The following is a 22,488-nucleotide window of genomic DNA, read 5'->3' on the forward strand; positions in this document are numbered from 1 at the left end:
TCCGGGAAGATCCCAAGTGCCACGGAGCAACTAAGCCCATGTGCCACAACTACTGAGTCTGTGCTCTAGAGCCCGTGAGCCACAACTACTAAGCCTGCATGCCACAACTACTGAAGCCCGCGCTCCTAGAGCCCATGCTCCACAACAAGAGAAGCCACCGCAATGCGAAGCCAGAGCACTGCAACGAAGAGTAGCCCCTGCTTGCCACAACTAGAGAAAGCCCGTGCATAGCAACAAAGACCCAACATAGCCAAAAATAAATAAATTAATTAATTAATAAAGAAATAAATATTTTTAAAAGAAGTTTAGGTCTCCAAGGTGGGTGGGATGGTGTGTAATTTAATGCCTGACTGTGAGGTTCAACTTTTCTATGATGAACATTGATTACTTTTACAATAAGATAAAAGCAATAAAATATTTTTAATTAAAGAAAAGACAATTTCACACACACACACACACAGAGACACACAAAGGAAGATTCACTTATAAAGGTGTAACCTCCCAGTGGTTTTCAGATGAGCGTTTACTCTATGGAGAGGCTCTGCAGGAATGTGATGTTTCTCACACCTGGCTCCTTGGTGGATGAGGGTGGAACAGATTGCTGGGGCAGGGAGCCTGAGGCACACCTGGGGTGGGGGGGTGACCTATCACATCTCCCACCCCCCAAAATGAATCTGTTTGGTTCAAACAGGGGAGAGGGGGCAACCAGGACTCAGAGGAAGGTGAGGCTAGGGATGTGGGGTGTCCTGGAGGCCAGGGACACACAAGGCGTGTAGGGCCTGGACGTTAGCTACTTGTATTCATTCAACAAACACACGTTGATTACTATTCTGTAAACTGTCCTGTATAGCAGAAAGAGATGACTGTGGAAGGATTCACCCCACCCCACGCCCACCCTGCCCCATCAAGGAGCTGGTGGTCCAGCAGGAAGGATAACACAGTCACAGTTAACTGGAATTTAAGTCGGACTGTGATAAGCACAGAAATGGGGGCCCGAGGGAGAAAGAATTCATTGCGAGGCAGTGTGGAGGAGGGATAGCAGGGACTCATCACATGTTAGTGGAATTGAGTTGAAGTGGCATTTGAGCTGAGACTTAAGAGGACTCCCACCCTCTGCCCAACGCTTGGAGAGTCCTCTTACACCAGATACAGCTGGATTTCCCCTACCACCGGAGCTGCTGTCATTTGGGCAAAACTCAGTGCTTTTTCACGAACAGCTGTCACCAGAAGCAGAGGCCTTATTACATCTCTTTCCAAGGTGTGTTGACATATGGAAACAAGAACCAGTCTCAGGGTGACTGAGCAAAAGGCAGCCATGTGGGGGTCTCAGCGCCCACTCGTGAACATGGGTCCATCTCCGGACAGGGCTGTGACGGGCAGCACGTGCAGAGCTGAGTCAGCTACAGGGAGGAGGGCCTGCTCTGAGCCATTCCAAGCAGGCGGTGCCTGGGAGAGACAGTGCTGTGCTGCGTGAGTCAGAGGGCACCAGTCATGATGGAGACAGATGTGGGGGAAGCCAGGCACACCACAAGTCAGAAATAACAAGGGAAACTCCAGTCAAATAAGACCAAAGAAACGTCAGCTCTTCCGTTCTCAGCCTTGCCAGAGCTGGCCGGTCTGTGCACAGAGACTCACCAGGGACAATGGAAACATGAGCCACGTGGAGATTTTGCACATGAATAGGCAGATCCAGGTCCAAAGGATGCATTTGTTGCCTGTGCAGAAAATGAAAATCAGTCAAATAGATGAGAAATTTGCCATTTCCCTCCTAAATTTTATGAGATAGGGACTAAGAAAATGATCTATCAGGCAGGAAATATTTCAGCAATTGGTTTTTATTTATTAAAGAGCTGCATGGTGTTTGGCATGATACTGTGTGCATTTTCTACAAAATAGCAATGGTAGAAAGAAGTCCATAAAACTGGGGAGAAAGTTCAGAGATTTTTGTCCTTGCTTGTTACTATAAATAAGTTCTCAATTTCCCAATTTATGCAGTTGTTAAAGATTAAAAGAAAAGTTTCACTGGAAGATCATTTGCAAATGCCACTTGAGGTGATAATTTCAGCCATTCCAATTTGGGGGCATCTACTACGTTCCCATATCTGGGTTACTTAGGCGCAGAGGGAATGGAGATGTGACTGTCAGTGTGTCCTGACTGTGGTGGGTACTTTCTGGATCACATAGAACTTTTTCTCAGCCCTCTCCGACATCATGAGGCTGTGGTAGATGCTTCCAATGACTGAGGCCCCACCTCAAAGGGAAGCCTGTGGTCTCTGCTTTTCTACCAAGGGCTTCCTCTAAGCCACGGAGCCTGGTTCCATCAAGAGCAGACACAGCAGAAGAACACAAGGGGTGGGCAGTGCCCTGGAAGATCCCATGGGTGAATGTCCCTGAAAAACCATCCTCAGGCGGATCATTCTGGAAGGCTTCTTGGTGTACAACCAAGTTACGCATTGTTGAACACATCTGCTTCTGTCTTTTCTCTCTACCAACTGGCTCCCTTTGCTCAGGGCCCTGCAGCTTGTGAAAGATGATCCACTCCCAAGTACACCTGTTATACATCCAGTTGCCCAAGGAGAAGGTTTATCTCCCTGCCCCTCCTGTCTGTCTGTCTGTCTCTCTCTCTCTCTCACACACACACACACACACACACACACACACACACACACACACACACACCAGTCCCATTCCAAATTCCCAGAGAAGGGCTCTGATTGGCCAATCTTAGGTCAGATGACCAGCCTTAACCCAATCGAACAAGACAAGGAGCTGGGGTCATGGTATCCAACATGGCTGCCAGCCCTACCCCATTCTGCAGGTGAAGGAACAGGGTGCCACTGTGATCTGGTAAGATATTACAATGGATCCACTATTTCTGCACTTCTCACACTTCTCTGTGCCACGAGCCACAGGAGAATCTTGTTAAAATGCAGGTCAGGGGTAACAGGTGGTGCTGATGAGAGTGCACAATCCATACTTTGTGTAGCCAAGGAGGACATACTCAGCCCTCTTTGGTCTCACTAAGGAAGGGCCCACACCCAACAACAGAAACCTCTTTGCTACACAGCAAAGATTGAAAGGAAGACTTCTTCCTGTTGAGATAGGAGTGAGTTGTCAATGTCATTTTGATGGGCCTTTATTTTACACCAGGATATTTAACTCAGCCTACAAACCAAACCATTAAACTTACAGCCAAGTAATTACTTTTACCAAGTAATGATAAACTCAGATCAAATCAGATCCCACCCCTGAGCCTCACCCCATCATCTGCCAAGGATCATGATGGGAACATCACTGATTAATTAAAAGCAGTGATTTTACATTTTGACACAGCACTCCTGGTGCGGTCACATCAACTGGCCAAGTCAAGTGGTCTGCTTCATCTGTCCCCTTTGCCCAGTCCCTGGATTGTCCTTAACTGCCCATCCCGGCCCCCAGCCCCCTGTAAATCTCACCCCCCTACAGCCCCCTTGTCTGCATCTGCAACTGTCCTATCCTGCCTTGTCTGTGGCTTCAGTGACAAAAAGTACCAGACACTCCTATTTCAACCGCTCTTCCTGGCTGTGGCCACGTGCCCCTCACAGCCCTTCCCTTCTTAATAGCCAGTCGGGAGATGGCCAAGATCTCTGGCCAAACCACCATGGGGTGGGTATGGGAGGTGCCCATTTAGGGCAGCAACACAATCTCGGTGGAGAGGCTACTGCCCAAGTGCTGCAGAGCCTGTCTGTGAGGCTCCCTGGGGCCAGGGAGGGCCACCTGGCGCTGTGCTCCACGGATGGGGCTGCAGGAGCAGTGCAGTCTTGACACCTGTTCCTCAGCATTTCATGTTGCCACTGTACTCCACCCTTCTGTCCAACCTCTACATACCTCTCTTCTAGGAAAAGCCACCAAAAGCAAGTTTCCCAGTACATCCAGATCACCCAGAATTAGGACCCAGAACAAGCCTGTGGTCTTCATAGAGTTTAATCTTTTGTAGGCCTGGCACCAGAGCCAGGAGTTTTCTTCTCAGCAACCACACCCAAGAGTAGCCCACACCTCCATTAAGAAAGCAGTTTCTGAGAAGGGAATCTCGTACTCCCCCAAAGAAACCCTCTCTGCAGTTCAGCAGCTTGGTCAGGACTGGTTCAACTGCACGCAACAGAAAAACAACCCATGTGATGACAAGTGCAGGCATGACCTAGGGTGAAACAACATTACCTGGCCCTATTCTCCCTCCATCTCCCAGCTCTGCCTTCCTTGGGGCTCACATGGGTCCTAGGCAGGCCCCTCTCCATGCGGTAACTCCTGTGGCTCCCAGCCTACATCCCACTAGTTTAGTAACCTGTGGAAAGAGACCATGTCTTTCCTTAAAACTCCAGCAAACGTCCTGGGGTTTCCTCTCATTGGTCTGGGTTGAGTTATGTGCCAAACCTAGAGCCAATCATGGTGGCCAGGAAGATGTGGCATTCTCATTGACCAACATGAGTTATAAGCCTCTCACTAGAGCTGAGGACTGAGGGTGGGAGAAGAATGTTCCTGAAGAGGAAGTTGAGGGACTGCTCCAGAAGAAGGCAAGCACATTACAACTTGGCTAAAGCAGCTAGATGTCTGGGGACAATGCAGTTCTTATAATTGCAATTATTATACACAATGTTATATAAGCCGTTATCCAACATGCCCGAGGAATAGCATGTCATGGATGATCCTATATTTCTGGCTGCTATGGTGGGACCACATACACACCACATCCAGATTACTGAATATCTTAGTTTGAGTTACCGCAGGTGCAACTACTGGGATAAAGATGTGAGCAAAAGTAATTTGTTTGGGAGATCATGAAATATCTGTAGGGGAGAGAGAAAGTGAAACAGGGAAGGAAGGCAACTGATAAAGGGTATGTTATCAGGCTACTTACCATGACGGGATATTGAAATTTATGCCACTGGAGAACTCTGGAAGACAGCAAATCACAACTGAGAGTCATCCCACCCAAGGCCTGAGGAAGCTGTGGTTTTTAGACACCAACTCCTGTCATTGTTGAGAATTGCTCCTGGAGCTGCTGATTCCCTGGCTCTTCTGGCTTATGGTGCCCAAAGGAGTCCTCTGGGAAAGAGATGCAGGTGCTGGCTATTGGAAATGAGGCTCACATGCACTAAAGTGGGATGGGTAACAGGATACGGGCAGGGAACCAGCCACATCCGCAATGTCCAAGGCTGACTAGACTGAACTGTATTGTCTTGGAGGTTCTAAAGTCACTGAGAATGTTTCTATTCCTCCAGGTCTGTAACAAGAATACCATGTACCACTGTATCAGGCCCTTTAAGAAAACATAGTAGAGATTTTTCATAGGTAGAATGTTGAGTAAAGTCACTTTATAAGGTTAGAAATGTTAGAAATGTCTTCTTGAAGAATGATACATTTTTCCTCTTTGATATTATCCTAAGAATTTCAAAACATTTTATAAATAACATGGTCTCTAAGCCACCCTGAGAAGGGAAAACTGAATTTCAAGGGTTTTTTTAAAGTCAGTTTCTTTTTTTTAAAAGATCCAAACTGGTTGCATAACCTTCCGGAGACAATGTAACTGACAGATTGATTTTTGCACTTTTAACCCAATTGTTCTTTTTTTCTTTTTTGCAGTATAGTTGCTTTACAATATTGTATTAGTTTATACTGTACAGCAAGGTGAATCAGCTATATGTATACATATATCCCCTCTTTTTTGGATTTCCTTCTCATTTAGGTCACCACAGAGCACTGAGTAGAGTTCCCTGTGCTATACATTCTCATTAGTTACCTATTTTATACATAGTATCAATATATGTCAATCCCAATCTCTCAGTTCATCCCACCCCCCCCCCCCCCCACTTTCCCCCTTGCTATCCATATGTTTGTTCTCCATCTCTGTGACTCTGTTTCTGCTTTGTAAATAAGATTGGCTATACCAATTTTTTCAGATTCCACATATATGCATTAATATACGATATTTGTTTTTCTCTTTCTGACTTACTTCACTCTGCATGACAGTCTCTAAAAATACAGAATGCTTCACGAATTTACATCTCATCTTTGCGCAGGGGCCATGCTAATCTTCTCTGTATCATTCCAATTTTGGTATATGTGCTGCTGTAGCAAGCACCCAAGTGTTCTGACTTTTAATGAGATGCCACCATAACAGACATAGGATTTAGCCTCTTGTAGACTACCTTGGCCAGTCCCCAGAGCTGGGCCCCAAGTGTCTTCATCCCAAAGAAATAAAAACTGGAGTTTAAAGAAGGGACACTTTGCTCCCAGAAAGTTCAAGCCAAGGGTTTGATCATGATGCCTAAGAATCTTCCCAGCTGTAGGCCATTAACTCACATGCACAGGGTACCTTACCATTTAAAAGGCATGTGACGTGAGATGGGAAGGACATGGATCATGAGTTCCACTTCACAGACTCATCCAGGCAAGGGAGTTGCTAGGGTCGGTGGAAGAAGTAGAAGCCAAACTCAAATCTAAACCCACCTGATCCTGGCATAAAGTTATTTCCAACTATACCACGGGGCCCCAGATGTTTGGTTTCCTAAGCATTAGTAAAAGTATTAGATTGAATCATCCAAAGTTGCCATTCTTATTGGTCAAATGATGAAATAACAAGCAAATTTGCCATTTTTATAGGTCAAAACAGTCAAATATTAGCAATTTCACAAGATTCAACTGAATACAAAACAATTTGGGTAACTGACTTTAATAAGCATGAACACTGGGGAAAAAAACTCCATTTCAAATAGGAAAGACTATTTCAACCAAAAACATAGCAAGGTTTCTGTCTCACAGTGCCAGACAAGAAGCACTTGCTGTGCTGTCTGCTCATCAGACCAGCTTTGGGAGCCAGGGAGCCAAGTTACTCTGGAGTCTCGAAGGCTGACTTTCTCCATCTTGACAAAGAAAAATGCCAGGGAAGCCCTTGCAGGGCCACTGCCATGGAAACTCTGTGCTCCAGGCATGAAGCTCTGTTTTGATGGCCCCTCTCCATTGTGCTGACTCAGCACCGCCCCCCCACCCCCATCCCAGGAGAAAGAAGAGGGTGGAAGGTATGAGGTAACTGTCATCAGGTCCCCAAGGCATTGCGTGGCAAAGCATCGGAGGGGCTGCTCAAGTGATGAGAGACGTGATCTGCCTGTGGAACCACCCCCACGGCACAGTGGAGACAAGCAAAGTAGATACCACAAGGGAGAGATCCCAATGCATCCCAGAGCAGAAAGCTGCCAGCTGAACAGAAGTGATGACTCATAAAACCCACAACTGTTTTGAGACAAATTCCTTTTTATGTTAAAAAAAAAAAAAAAGAAGAAAAAGAAGAGAAAGAAAAAGAGAAATATGTATGTTTATTCTTTCTCAGCCCTGAGCTCAATATTTAAATGAAACATTTTTATGAGCAGGCCCCACAGATCATCATCTCTGCTGCATCAGTTCTAATTGCATTATTGCTTAATTGCAAAGCAATCGAGTGTGTAATTTGGGAGCTGTAATGCCTGGGGGGCCAGGGATTATTTAACTGTTCATGTAAAGCCCAGAGTTGGGAACACTGTCCTGAGGACAGCAGCAAGAGTCTAGCATCCCTCTCCAGCTGCCTCACTGGACAGTTCAGCTCTCCTCACATCAGGGAGGTGGCAGAGGACAAAGATCCCTTAGATCATACTTCATGCCACCTTTGCAGAAGAACCTCATGAAGGGATGCAAAGTTTAGGAACAGTGTGTCCACTGTATGGCTGCTGCTGGGCTGCATGAGCACCTGGGATGCACAGATGAATGTGGCTTAGTTCCTGTCTGCAGGAGAGCCAGTACAGTGAGGGAAAACAGACATGTCAACAGAGCCACTCAGTGATGGAGACAAGCTGAGGAGGTTTCTTCACAAAGAGAAGCCTAGACCTGAGTCTCCAAAAGAAAAAGTTAGATCAATAAGGAGCTGTGAAACTGAGTAGGTGCTCACCAGTTCTTGCTTCTCTTGGGTGCAATTGATTTGTTGAAAATATGCTGCTGAAGATGCTAGCAAGGGGGTAGGGGGGAAGCAGGATACAGAAGGGGAGAAGGCAAATAAGAATGTGATTGATGTGATTGTGGGTGAAAGTCCCAGACTCAGCCTGACCCATGGGAAGCTCTGGAGCATAAATTACATCTTGGAGTTTGACCTGCCTCAAGGCAAAATGCTGGTCTTTTCTTCTCCCACAGCAGTTAATCATGTCACATAATATTCTCTACATACACAGGAAGCAGCTCTGGCACCCAAGAGCAGCCCACAGAAGGTTGTAGGTGCTGTCTGTAAGCAGAAAACAGACAGATACTTGGGGATAGGTGCATGGAGTTGATGAAAGTGACCCGAGAGGATCAAGATGGGCTGACACCCAGTCTGTAACATGAAGTCACTCGACCCTGGCAACAAGATGTGGATGGAAGGAGATTTGCCAGATCCAGCCTGGCCATAAAACCCCAGGGACAGTTAGCCATTTATCTGCTCCCTTTCCAGTTTGTGCAAGTCCTCCAACTTTGTTCATCCTTTTAAAAAATTATTTTAGCTATTTTAGGACCTTTGCATTTCCATACAGATTTTACAGTTAGCATGTCAGTGTCTTAAAAAACAAACAAACAAAAACAAAAACAAAAAACAAACAAAAGAAAGAACGCCTCCTGGAATCTTGATTGAATTTTTGACTATGTTGAATCCATAGGATCAAGTTGGAGAGAATTAACATCTTAACAATATGGAGTCTTCTGGTCCATGAACATGGTATATCTTGCCCCATTAGTGTAGGTCTCTTAGTTTCTCTCAGCAGTGTTTTGCAGGTTTCAGTTTACAGGATTTGCACTTTTTTGCCAATGTCTAGGTATTTCAAATTTTTAATGCTAATGTAAATTATATTATTTTCAATTTATGATTATTCCTAGTATATAGAAATACATTGTACTTGCTAGAAGTAAATAGAAATAAATAGAAGTTGATAGAAATAATAAGAATGGACATCCCTGTCTTGTTACTGATCTTACAGGGAAAACACTTTGTCTTTCACCATTAAGTATGATGTTAACAGAAGGCTTTTCATAGAAATCCATTATCAGGTTGAGAAGAGCTTCTATTCAGTTTACCGAGGGTTTTTTTCATGTTTGGATGTTGGATTTTATCAAATTATTTTCTACATCTATTAAGATGATTCTATGATTTTCCTTTTTAGCCTGTTAAAGGTCAGTTACTTTGATTTATTTTCAAATGTTAAACTGCTTTGCGTTCCTTAGATAAGCTCCACTTGGTCAAGATGTATTCTTCATATTTTGTTGGATAATTTGCTAAAGTTTTGTTAAGAATTTTTGCATCTCTGTTCATGAGAAATCTTAATTTGCAGTCCCCCTTTCTTGTATTGCCTTTTTCTGGGTGTGAAATTAAAGGCAATGCTGGCTTTATAGAATGAATTGGGAAGTGTCCCCTTGTCTTCATTTTCTAGAAGAGTTTGGATAGAATTGATATTACTTCTTCCTTAAATGATTGGTAGAATACCCCACTAAAGCATCGGGGCCTGGAGTTTATTTTGTGGAGAGATTTTTAGCTGTAAACTTAATTTCTTTAATAGATATAAGGCTCTTTGCGTTATCTACTTTTTTTTCTTCAGTAAGCTTTGGTAATGTGTATCTTTCAAGAAATTTGTCCATTTTATATATATACAGAGTATTTTTCCACTCTGGCCACTGGGAATATGACCTAGTCTGGGCCTGTATCAGTTCCAGAGATTGTTCCACCTACTTCTTCTTGGTGGTTCTTTTAGTGGCTTCAAGTATTTTCCTTGCATTCACATTGATTGATACTCAGCTCAAGACTTGAATAGAATCTGCAGATTTCCAGGGCCCTCTGTCATTCTCTCTCCATCTCTTCTCTGGTATTCTGCCTGTAAATTCTAGCTACTTTGCCTCCCTGAATCCTCCACTCAGTCTTTTAACTCAGGGAAACCACTGGGCTCTGTGTGGACTCCCTCTCCTTGGAAACTCGTTCCAGGCAGGAAGTCAGGCAATCCAGCCTCACCTCATTTGTCTCCTCTCATAGATCACTACCCTGTGCTGCCTTTCATTCAATGGCTGAGAGCATTTGTTACATATATTTTGCCTGGGTTCTGTAGTGGAGGAATGACACTATCTTAAAGGCAAAACCCACAGAGACAGGGACACAAAGGAGACCCTGAAGTAGGGAAGTGGAATAAATAGAGAAGTAGAAGAAAACTTATCAGAGAATGAGGTTGTGGAACCCAGGGCTGGGAGAGTTTCAAGTAACTGAAGGGTTCCAAGTGTCAAGTGCCCCAGAAACCAATACATAGGCACATACACAGAAGGGTATACATAGGCACAAAGCCACCCATGCCTTGAGTACATTCTGTGCTGTGGCTTTGTGTATGCTGGTTCCAATGATTTTGCCAATATGGCAAACTGGTACCCTTTACCAGAGAAGACTGAGATGGGGTTGAGTGAATGAAATGGGAGAAAGTCGTATAGACCATACTTTCAAGATTTGCTGACAAGGCCAGAGGGACTACATGTGCTGGTTGGGTGAGTCCAGGATGGACTCACCTTCACTGGATGCACATAGGCTGAGAGCAAAGAACAAGTAAGTTATTCCTAGGAGGGAGGCACATGCAGGGAGGCATAAATAACTAGCATCCCCTACAACTAGAAATCTGAAGGGGCTCACTCCAAGGTGTCAGCTCTGGAGGGACTGCTCCGGGAATGGAAAGCACAGACACAAGGAGCCATGGCCCACATGTGCATCTGTGATGGGATGTAGTCCTCGTAGGATATGTGTGAGAAGGACAGAGAATAAGCCACTGCTTGGAAAACAACGTCATTCTGGAAACACTGCATTTTTCAAATTGTGCATCGTATATGCTTAGAAAACTGTGTTCATTAGCTTTCCCTCAAACTTTGAGCCTGTTGCCCCTTTCATTTCACTCCAAATGAACCCATAATTCCACCTGGAGAATTCAACTGGAACTAATTCCTTTATTAAATAAATTTCATTTGGGTGCTGACTGCCATGCACCTTGGGAGAAAATGCATCTTGTTTTTGCAGAGACCAATCTAGGTCAGCAACACAAAAGCTTCTTCCTGAGAGAGGTGAACCTCAGCTTAGATGAAGGGCTGAGGAATCTTCCACACTGAAAGTGCGAAGTGAAGAAGAGGGAGTAATCACATGGTAGCCAGCTCAGGGGGCAAAAAGAGTGTGCGGCCCCCTGCTGCTTCCCCCATGCCCTGCCAGGAGAGCCCTCTGAAGCAGGGCATCTGTGTCCCCAAGCAGGCACCAGCAACACTCCAGGGCAGACTCAGAGCTCTCCCCACTCATGGGGACCTGAGGCAGAGCTTCCAAAAGTAGTCCTTGCAGAGGCTGTCAGTTTGATCAGGAGTAAGAGTAGACAGAGATAAACCAAACATTTAAAAATGGTTAAAATGGTAAATTGTACGTTATGCATATTTTACCATTAAAATAAATAAATAAAAAGAAATAGAAGACAAAACAATAGACAGGGCAACTGAGGGCTCTGTTCTCCAGTCCCAGCCTCTGCTAGTAGGAGACAGCCCTGTGGCAGCCACCCTCCCAAATGGTGCCTGATGATCCCTGTCTCCTGGTATTGAGTAGTACTGGCTTGTGCAATCAGAATATTGCAGAAATGATGATGTCTTTGGAGGGTAGGTCATAAAAGATACTTCAGCCTCTACCTTGCTCTCTCTTGGATCATTCAGTCTGGGAGAAGCCACATGCCATTTTGTGAAGAGACTTAAACAGTGAGTGGAAAGGAACACAGGGCAAGGAATCGGGAACTCCCACCCACATCCATATGAGCCCTCCTGGGAGCAGATCCTCCAACCGAAAGTCCAGCCTTCAGATGACCGAAGCCCTGGCTGACATCTGGACTGCAAGATGAGAAACTGGGAACTAGAACTCCTCAGTTAAGCCACTCCCAAATTCCTGAGCCACACAAACTGAGATCATAAATGTTCTTTTAAGCCACTCAGTTTGGGGTACTTTGTTATGCAGTATTAAGTAATATAACTCCACTTCCAGTTGCAGGCAAACAAGTCTTATCTCCTTGCTATCTGTCTCATGTTCATAGGACTTGCTCTCCCTCAGTACCACGACCCCTCCCTGCAGGATGGACACTTCCGGAGGGCAGGGACCAAGGTGTCATTAATGCCCTCTGCCTCTCGATGTCCCCAATTCCCCTGTGTACTGTAAATGCTCAATAAACATGTACTAGATTAACTTAAATTTCTGTCTTTCTGTAGGGGAGAAACCTCATGAGCGTAGCATTTCCTTCTCCCAGCAATCCTCTTCCATAACTCAAAATGAGAAATGCAGCTGTTTAATTAATAGAAAACATCTGAACCCAAAAAGTCAGATCTCAACAAATTTGGTATGATTCAGAGGCTGCATCTTGCAAAGACAACAGCTACTTGCAAAAGAATGCACAAGTCAATGCAATCAATTTCAGGAAATTTTGTCCAGCGGGCTTCCTCAATATCCCAGGAAGGACTCACTGCAGCACAGATCAGCAGCATGCATCTGCTTAACTGTCACTACCAAGTCATAGGCTTCAAACAGCCCATCAATAAGGACTTAACACCGTCCCACCACCTCCTGCCACTCTACCAATGTGTCAATGCAGAGCCCTTGGGAGATACATTGGGAGACAGTTCCTCATGGACCTCTCACATTTTGATGAGTAGAGGCACCATCGGCCTTTGTTCTAGACTATCTTTTCAAGAATGTTTATATAGTGAACAGGCTTGGAAGACAGAGAAAGATTTGCTTTCCCTGCAGAGCAAAGGACAGGCATGCTGACTGCCTGTTATAAAGATTCAGGCACCTAGATGGCTCCTCCCCTGTAACACAACTGGCTGCAAGTACAGGTGTCTACTGGCCCTCTGCATTGAAACTATACAAGAAAATGCTCATTCTCTGGCTATGCTACTGCTGTGAGAACGAAGTCCTTCCATGGACCAAGGATTCTTGCGTCTCCTCCTGCCAGCATCCATAACACTGTGGCAGGCTCACCAGTTAACTCGCAAGTAGGGTACAATCTCAGACCTGTTATAGTTCCTAACAAGAGACCCTTGAATTCCAAGTTTTACCCTGCTGGTTCTTAAGCAGGAACATTACTTATGTCTTCAGCCATAGAAGGGTGTCACTGAGAGCATGGGAAGGTGTTTTGATAAAGGGTCATTGATTGATTGGGTTGGTTGTCTGGGGTTTTTTTTCCCCAAGATATACAGAAATCTCTTAAGAAAAAAGTTAAATTCCTTGGATCTTTTCTCTTAGCAGGAGTTGAGTAAGAGTCTACAGGGCAGAAGGAGGAGGAAGCCTGGTATGCCCAAGCAGAACTAGAGAAAAGTGCCCAAGGCTATGAACTGCGAGCCCACTGAAGTCTCCAGGATGCCCGCCTGGAGGGGTTAACTGAGTTTGCCCAACCTCCAAAACAAAAAGCCTACTGACCGAATCACCATGTTTCTTTGCAGACACTGTAGCCTGAATCTCCTTGGGCAGTATCTTAGTCTGCTTGGGCTTCCATACAAAATACCATAGACTGGGTGGCTTAAACAGCAGAAATCTTCTCATGGTTTCGGAGGCTGGAAGTCCATAATCAAGGTGTCTATGTGGTTGGGTTCTGGTGAGGACCCTTCTCCTTGGCTGTGTCCTCACATGGTAGCAAGAGAGGGAGCAAGCTCTCCAGTGTCTCTGCTCATAAGGGCACTAACCCCATCATGAGAGCCTCATCTAAGCCCAACTACCTCCCAAAGGCCCCATCTACCTTCATACTGGGGATTAGGGCTTTGACATATGAATGGGGGGTGCAGGTGGGATTCAGTCCATTGCAAGCAGCCTAAGGTCCTGATCCCCAAGAGATCCCAGGACCCACTCACAACTACTAATTCCTCCTGCAGCACTCATGGACCCCTCAAGCCCAGGGAACCTGGAAAGCCTGTCACTGGGTGGGGAATAGCAACATTATCTACAGTAGGCGGCTGGTTATTCCATTTTTTAAATCTCAAGGGAGCAGGAATGCTCTTCACCCCTTCTCTCAACCACTTGGTGTACCCTGATGGTCAGGTTGGTCAAATCATCTGAAGACTTTCCCTTTTATTTTCATCTAAAACCAATTTCCTGACTTTTTGGTCTCACTAAAACAGAAAACAAAAAACAAACGCTTGGTTATTTTAACAATAATTTCTGCTTAAAACCCCTCTAAATTGTTTTAAAGTCAAATAGGCAGTTGGAAGAAGGAAATGTGAAGGCCCCCCCATGCCCAAGAATTGTAAGACAGTCTACCATTATAATTCAACATTAGGCGAAAGCAGTAAAGAGGTGAGATGTCACAGGAAAGGAACCTACTTAGCTTAGTGTCTGAGAATCCAGAAACTTCAGCAAAAATCAGGGCCTAGAAAAGCTACCAGAGCAAAGGCCAGGCTGGACTAGAGTCTTCAAGTCCACTGGGCCCGCCATCTATGGCAGCGCCCCCTCCGTCACCGGGCAGCACAGTCACTCCACAGCAGAGGCTGTGACACTTGAGATTCCCAGAATCTGGGGAGCCAATGCCTCCTGATCCACTTCCTGGCCAGCTGTCCAGAAACATTGCACCTTCACTCACACAATAACAAGCATTTCTCATGAAGGTGAAAATAACTCAGGCCCGCCTTCAAGACCAAAACACACCAAAAAAATGACATTAAAAAAGTCAATACGTCAATACTCAAACTAAAACGCTAGAAGCCTTGACACAGTTGTCATCTTTCAAAGTAAAATTTTCTCACAATGGTGACAAGATATGGGGCTTAGAAAAGAAAATGTGTGCTGGAAGGGAAGAAAGGAGAGGGGAAGAAAGAAGAGGCTTGTATCTGGGGTAGAAGGAACAGAGGCTTTCCTAAGCTCCTCTATGTCATTTGTCCTTCTCAGCACTAGAGGATTGGAATGGCTTTTCCATCTGTCTTCAAAGTCCACCTACCATTTTATTATCTGATAAACAGGTTGGTAGAATCAAACCTCCTGGACACCCTTAGAGGGTGCAGTTTCTGGATCCCACCAGGTGACACATTGAGCAGGTTTATCCCTTCCAATTAGCATCTGATGCGGGTATTGATGTACTGAAAATTAACGTCATTGATCTTCAACCAAGAATATGGTCAACAAGGCATAATTTTTTCTGATCAATGTTGCTGATCAATGACCTAATTAAAGTGGGGGGGCAGAGAGGAAGGGCCTCCTTGGCATCAGAGTGAATTTATGTGCCTCCCATGCAGCACTTATATACCTCAGGACTGTACTCTACTCAGGATTCTGCCTTAACAACAGATGACGTTTCAAGCCCATTGAGAAATTTGTGCTCTGTGTTTTCAAGGAAATCATGTGTGTCTCCAGGAGGGAGAGGAAGCCAGAACCTCCTAAAGCAACCAGCCCTGGGGCAAACAGAACTTCATGCCTGCCACTGCTGGGTAGAGCAGAGTGGCCCACTGTACAGAAGAAGCAGGCACTGCTGGCCCCCACACCTGCCCCTGAGTAGTCTTTGCATTCCAGTTTAACCAGAACCTCCACGGAGAGGAGGCCAGGGAATAATAAAGAAGGAAAACAATTGACTTCTCCCCAGTTACATCCAATTGAGATAAGTCACGCTCTCAAAACACTCCACATCACATGATGTTCTAGGTCCAGGTTTTCATGGTGAAGACAAATGGGGAAATCAATCAAGCATGTGGTCAGTCCCAAGTCCCCCCACTTTTTAACTCCCTTCTTTGCACTCATCTCCCACCCCACCCGAACTCCTCAGTCACTGCTCAGCCGCCCCAGAGGAGTTCACTTTGTCACAAGGCAGGGTTAGCCTCAATAGGGATACTTGCATTTCACAATAAAACTTGAGAAAGCAGTGCTCTGCCTCCAGACACCCTGGTTCCCTGGGACAGGGGCTTGCTTGTTATCACACCGTGGCGGGGGGAAGGGTGGTTTTTACGGTGCCCCTAGACTCACACTGCTTAGGAAGCCACCTCTTCTGCCTAAGCATGAGATGGCCCCTCTCTGTGCCTTTCAGTTGATTTCAGACAGTCATTCGTGCCTCCTTCTACAAATGCTCTCAAGTGCCACGTCCAAGCACTGTGGATGCAGGAGAGGCTGACATGGCTGTCAGCCTCTCCTCCATGAGCACTAGCTGTCCCTTGATAAGAAGGAGGGAAAGTTGCAATTAAGTTGTTCCTAACCCAGATGTCACGAATAAATGTCACCAGATAGTCTCTAATATAAAAAATAAATACATAAAGCTTAATTGGTAGCAATTTTGCTAAGTAACTTCGGCTCCCTTTGTCTCAATTTCTACCTCTATAAACACAGAAAAGGACACTTTTCACATGAAACTCATGAGCACATGTCTATACATCACGTGCCCAATGTCATATTATTTGCTCCATGGATATGACTGTCTCTTTCCATGGTAACAACAAGGTCACTGGGCAGATAATCATTTCATAGCAAAAGGAAAAAGGGACATCTCCAAAAACAAACCCTACAGGAATGGAACTCCAGCCCTCACCTTTCTCTAAGCAGTCCAGCCTGTATCAGGCTGCAATCTACCTCAAATCCTGCCAGCAGAAGCACTCCTCGCCTCCTCTCCTTCCACCTCATTGATGCGCCATCAATTTCGGAATGTCACCAGTCGTGCCACTCCAGCAGGGTCTCATAACTTCTCTCTACTTTAAACCTCTATCTTATTTAAACCACTTGACCCTGTAACTGTTCATTCTGGAAGAGAAAGTGTTGATCAAAATCTTCTGTTTACAGAGTAATAATCCCAGCTCCTGGATGTTGGTGCTTTGTAGTACCATGGGCTGCAATTCTTTGAAGTGGCCAGTAAACTGGATTTTTTATGGGCTTGGAGGGAAATAACTCCAAGACTCAGGGAAGAGGCACCAAGCCACTGATTCAATCCTTGTGTTAGGCTGCCATCTAGTGACAGATGGGGATATCTGCTGTAGACTGTGGGTAGCTTTTACCTCCAACATTCTAAGTTGGGGAAGAGGGGGAGTAAACCTATAATTAATAAATGCCAATACAACTTGTCATAGTCCATATGACCAAATTAACATTCAAGCCATTCTTCAAATGTCAAGAAACATCATTATACAGGAAAATAGACTTCAAAGCAGACTCAACCTTTTTCAAAACTCTGAAGTATGCCCTATCATTGGCACCTCCAGGCACCCCCTTGTTCAGGTTCTCCACAGCCCAGCCCAGTGTCAGATAGACTGAGGCCCTTCTCTTGGCTCCTCTGGCCAAAGTGTGAAGGGCTCCCTCACAGCCTTCAATGCTCTAAGAGCAAAGATCAAAAGGCTTTCAGGTATGTGTTGGAGATGTATCCTCCAGCAATACATTTAGCTCCTGGGGGTCCCCACTGAATCCAAAGACTTGAGGCAGAGAAGCCACTCCAAGCTCACAAAGAGGGCTGCAGCACCCCCATGTCCTGACAGCTCTGAAGACCAGCACTGTGGATAAAGTGGGGCCTGGTCACCAGACTACACTGGCAGGCAGGGATGGAGCCTCATGAACGTGGGTACTGAGAAGATGGAAAACAATTCATAGCCCAGCCTGAATATGGAGCCACTCTCCCACTGGCAAGCTCCATATCCCAACTTTTCTGATGCCTGAAGCTGCTCAGAGGGCTCCTGGACAGGTAAAGCAGCCCTCAGGAACCAGAGCACACAGACACTTTTCCCAGGACCTGAGCTTTCCAGCACTGGGTCATACAAGAGCTGCAGAGAGGCCGGTAAGAGTCCCCAGGGCTCCCTAAAGCAAGACACAAGGGCCCAGAGAGTCCTCAGGGTTTATGGGAAACAAATATTTATCACATGATTAAAAAGGAGGGGGGTGTGGACCTCCTAGGTGGCGCAGTGGGTAAGAATCCACCTGCCAATGCAGGGGACACGGGTTCAATCCCTGCCCCAGGAAGATACCACATGCTGTGGAGCAACTAAGCCCATGCGCCACAACTACTGAGCCTGCGCTCTAGAGCCCATGAGCCACAACTATTGAACCCATGTGCCGCAACTGCTGAAGCCCACGCACCTAGAGCCTGTGCTTTGCAACAAGAGAGGCCACCGCAATGAGAAGCCCACGTACCACAAGGAAGAGTAGCCCCCGCTTGCCACAACTAGAGAAAGCCCATGTGCAGCAACGAAGACCCAACACAGCCAATAAAATAAATATATAAATAAATTAATAAATAATTTTTTTAAAAAGGAAGGGGGTGTATTGTCTGGGAACGTATTCTCAGTAGTTATGAAAATGTTGTTTGAACATGCAGAAAATCACAATTGCCATCACAAGGAACACAAAATCTTTTCCAGCTCAGAACGTCCATGTCTCAACTGAAAGTCTTCATTTTTACAACCATTCTGTCCCTCTTTTCCTCTAAGTTATTTGATGTATTTATTGTATAATAGTATTTTAAAGGTTTTATCTTTCAATTCAAACACCTGGGGCATCTATGGTTCCGTGGTAGTGACCATTCTTTTCTCTTGATTATGGTCACAGTTCCTGCTTCTTTGCATGTCATATATACTGGTTTTGTTTATTTGTTTGTTTACATCTTAAGCTGTATGGTGTATATAAAGAAAAGAAGAGATGAGAGAAGACCATCTGTCCCCTACCTCCCACGGGGCTTTGAGACTCAAACAACATAAAACCAGGTCTCTTCACTTCCCAGCCCATCCCAATTCCAATTTGGGGTGATTTTATATCAGCTCCTCCTCCCTCTCACTTTCCCACATTTTGGATCAGAATGGACTCACACATACATAAACATATAGCTCTTCGGCCAGGAGCCAACAACTGCTTCCCCCAAGTTGAGTGCAGGGCAGAACAGGTGAGGAGAAATAGGAGGTACATGCACACATGCCCCATGAAGCCTGCAGTGATTTCCCCGTAAATCCTTCAGGTGCCTCAAAGAATTACCCCATAAATCTGGTGAAGGAGACCTCTTAGGACCCCAAAGACTCCCCTGTGCATGCAGCTACTCCATCACGAAAACCAAAACCAAGCATTTCTCAGTGGGTTCAGCTCAGAGTGAAACTTCTTCAGGGAACTGGGCGAATCTATTAGAGTTGTGTTTTAGACCTTTGGGATCAAGGAAGGCTTGAATTGTGACTTCCGGATGTTGACTGAGAAACCTGGCTTTCAGTCACTGCTATTTGACCACATAGGCCAAGAGCATTGCCAACAGCAACAGTCCTTGCTATTCAGAATCCTAGATGGTGGGTCTTAAACTGACTTAGAGCACAGTGCCACCTCTTGACCAGAAGGGATTGATATGGCATCCTCCTGTAAACATCAGTCCTTTGCTTCCTGTAGCCAGAGCACCCAATTACCCAGCAGGAGAGGGTCTGCCTAGCAGAAATGTCCGCTGTCAGAGCTAGTACCTTACTGCCTAGTCTCTACACTCTGTTAGGGTGGGCAGAGTGGCACTATTAAGCCTGAGGAATGACTGCTGGTGCCACTGTGTCCAGGTTCCCCTACCACCACCACCTCCACTCCCAGCTCCCCTTGTCAACATACCACATCTGGACCAAGGTACAGGCCAAAGGCAAAGCAGGGCCAGGGAAGTTCCTAACCTTGAGCCTGAGGGACTCCTCCAGCTCTGTAAGGATGAAGATAATGATGGCTATCATCTCTCAAACCGTGCTGTCTATGTCAGGCCATTTGAACATGGGTATCATCGCACGGGGGGCCCAAACTCACCCTAGGAAGCAGGTACTGCTGTCAGCCATTACAGACAAGGCCTTCCTGTTGTAGAAAAGCAGCAAAGACAGGCCTTATCCTTCTTTAATCACTTAAAAGAAACACAGAAAGAAAAACATGTGTGTGTGTATATATCTATGTATATACGTGTGTGTGTATATATATATACATATATATATACATATATATACAAAACAACATGCTGACTTTTTTTTAACTTGGAGGATTACAACTTTCATTGAAAACAAAGCTTTTCATGTTCTCATTGCAGGTGTGCTGGTATTTCTTCAGGATCATTGCCTTTTCTTACACTTAAAGGAATGGCAGAAAATCCACTAGCGATAACATTTTTCTTTAATCCCAAAGTGGAGAAAAGTGGAAATATTTTTCCACTACATTGTCAGAAACATTAGATAAATGATTTCTATGGATTTAGTCATGTTTATTTATAAGGGGGGGTTTTAATTTTCATAGATATGCACTTTTTTTTCCTTTTATTTCATTCATTTTTTTTGATATGCACTTATTTAATAGTTGAGGAGTAATCTTTTTGGCTTTACATATAAAAGTTTTCTGGAGTATTCAACCTAACAGCCTGAATGTCTTAAAGTATCAATCAAAAGAAACCTGTACAAATAAAGTAAAATGTTAATTGTATATTCTAAGAGCATAAAGGTGTTCACTGCAGAATTCTTTCCATTTTTTTGTATATTTGAAGTTTTTCACAATAAGTTGTTCAGGGTTAGGGGGAAGTCACTTGCAATGATACTAACAAAACTTGACTTCCCATGGAACTTTCACAAGGTCACTAGTGGGAAAACATAAGTATCCATGTTTGAAAGTTTATCATTGACAGCTATAATAAAGAAAAAACAATTTAAAAAAGTCTTATTTTCACTGAATGAAATTTAGAAAGTAGACCAAAAAAAGAATCTCTCATAAGTTCACTTATACAGTTACAGAAACTTTCAGCATATTAAAATTCTTTCCAATCCTTTTTGTGTATATACTATTTGGTTTCATACACTTTTTCCAACGTTTTCAAAAATTGTATGTAATTTGTTTAATGGCTGCATGGTTTTCCATTGTACGATATATAACATACCATACTGTAGTTCCCAAACTTAATTACTCAATAAAATCACCTGGGAACATTCTTTGGGCCCCACCTACTAAGTAAGAATCTCCAGGGAGGGCAAGCAATATGAATTTTTGAAGCTTATCCTATGATTATAATGCATTTAATTAACCTACCTAATAATTAGCCCATACTTCATTTGTTTAATCCACTACTTTCAAACATCAAGTAGTTTCCAAATTTCTGCTTTAACGATAGTCACAATAATAACAATACTTGTAAGGACAGGTATCTCTCTGCACACATGTACAATTATTTCCTGAGGACAATAGTGTTTTGTTTGTTTTTTTAAAAGATTTAGTGATCAGGTTACTATGGAGTAACTGCAGCTCTGGGAGTGCTCACCCCACCACAATCAGGGAATTCTAGGGAAGACTGGCAGTCATCCAGGGCTGCCTTGGCAACTTGAGAAGAGGTCAATTGGGAATTGAGTCGTAACAACCCTAGAAAAGCTCTCCAAGACCAAGGTCTGCCTTCTCCCTTATGTTCGTAACCACAAAAGTCCTGCTCAAAAGGGCCCCTTTGAGTATAGCACTGAAAATGGCTCTTGCTGTCTTGTGCTGCTATTTTAAAAAACATATGGTAGTTCACATAGTCCACACTGTCCCCAAGGGCAGTTTCTCAGGCTTAGTCCCATGCACTCCTAAGTATTCTCAGGTGTCTGCAAGTGCAATACATTTTGGTTTAAATGTTGTGTTTCAATTTTGATGGTAATATGCATATAATGTAAATGCTAGACAAGTCAATTTGAGGGCCTGCAGTCTTATGTTTAAGACCAAAATGACAAAAGTCACCATCCAAAGAAATTTAAACCAACGTTTTTCAAACTTGGATGCGTGACATACTCCCAGGGTTCCTTGAGAAATTTGTTTCCTTTAAAAGGCGTTTATACCGCACTGAAAGTTGAGAACCACTGGCCTAGAATACAAGAACCATATTGTTTTTCCTTCCCGAGCAGCACCCTGCCCAGGCCCAGCACTCAGCAGAAGTTAAGGCTGCACAATTGTGTGCAGCAGCAGGCCACTTCTAACAGGTCTCCACCAGGCCTTCCAACCACACTTCTTGAACCCTTCCCCAGGGCAAAGAAAATCAATTCCTTGCCTTTTATCTTGTTGACGGAAACTAATATTCCGGGTCTCAAGAACTTTCAGAGACCATCAAGTCCAACCCCACTCACAGTTCAACGGGAAAGTGAGGCCCAGAGATGGGAAATGCCTTAAAGGAGATCACACAGCCAGCAGCAGAAACAAAAAAAAGAACCTAAGCCTCCTATCCCCACTTCAGCGCCTCGGCTGATCTGTAGAGAGCACGATTAGGGATTGCACAGACCTCATTTCCTCCACCACCAGCACCATCATCCCCATCCTATGTCCATTCTCCCCTCGTCCGCAACCTCCCTGTCTTCTCCAAGTCGACTCGCCTCGCTCTATTCCAGCCCTTCACAAGCGTTCCACACTCCCAACTCCAACCCTACTGCTTCTGGCCTTCCCTCGCGTATAACACACAAACTGAGAGAGCCCCACCAAGCACAGGTATCTTTCAGAATCCGACGTATCCCGCCGCGCGGCGGAACCCCCCCGCCCCG

At 44.8% G+C, this 22,488-nt stretch overlaps 1 long non-coding RNA gene and 1 other non-coding gene across 2 annotated transcripts; both read right to left on the reverse strand.

Annotated features, from left to right (window-relative positions):
- Nucleotides 1-442: 442 nt before the first annotated feature.
- LOC130839067 (uncharacterized) lies at nucleotides 443-22,408 on the reverse strand. Its single transcript, XR_009049760.1, has 4 exons — nucleotides 22,233-22,408; nucleotides 19,766-19,856; nucleotides 4,895-5,082; nucleotides 443-1,715 (listed from the first exon to the last, which is right to left on the reverse strand). It is a non-coding gene; the product is annotated as an uncharacterized LOC130839067 (long non-coding RNA).
- Nucleotides 6,012-6,118, reverse strand: LOC130839445 (U6 spliceosomal RNA). Its single transcript, XR_009049842.1, has one exon. It is a non-coding gene; the product is annotated as a U6 spliceosomal RNA (small nuclear RNA).
- Nucleotides 22,409-22,488: the final 80 nt, after the last annotated feature.

This window comes from Hippopotamus amphibius, chromosome 16 (genome assembly GCF_030028045.1).
Source record: "Hippopotamus amphibius kiboko isolate mHipAmp2 chromosome 16, mHipAmp2.hap2, whole genome shotgun sequence".
Classification (NCBI taxonomy): Eukaryota; Metazoa; Chordata; class Mammalia; order Artiodactyla; family Hippopotamidae; genus Hippopotamus; species Hippopotamus amphibius.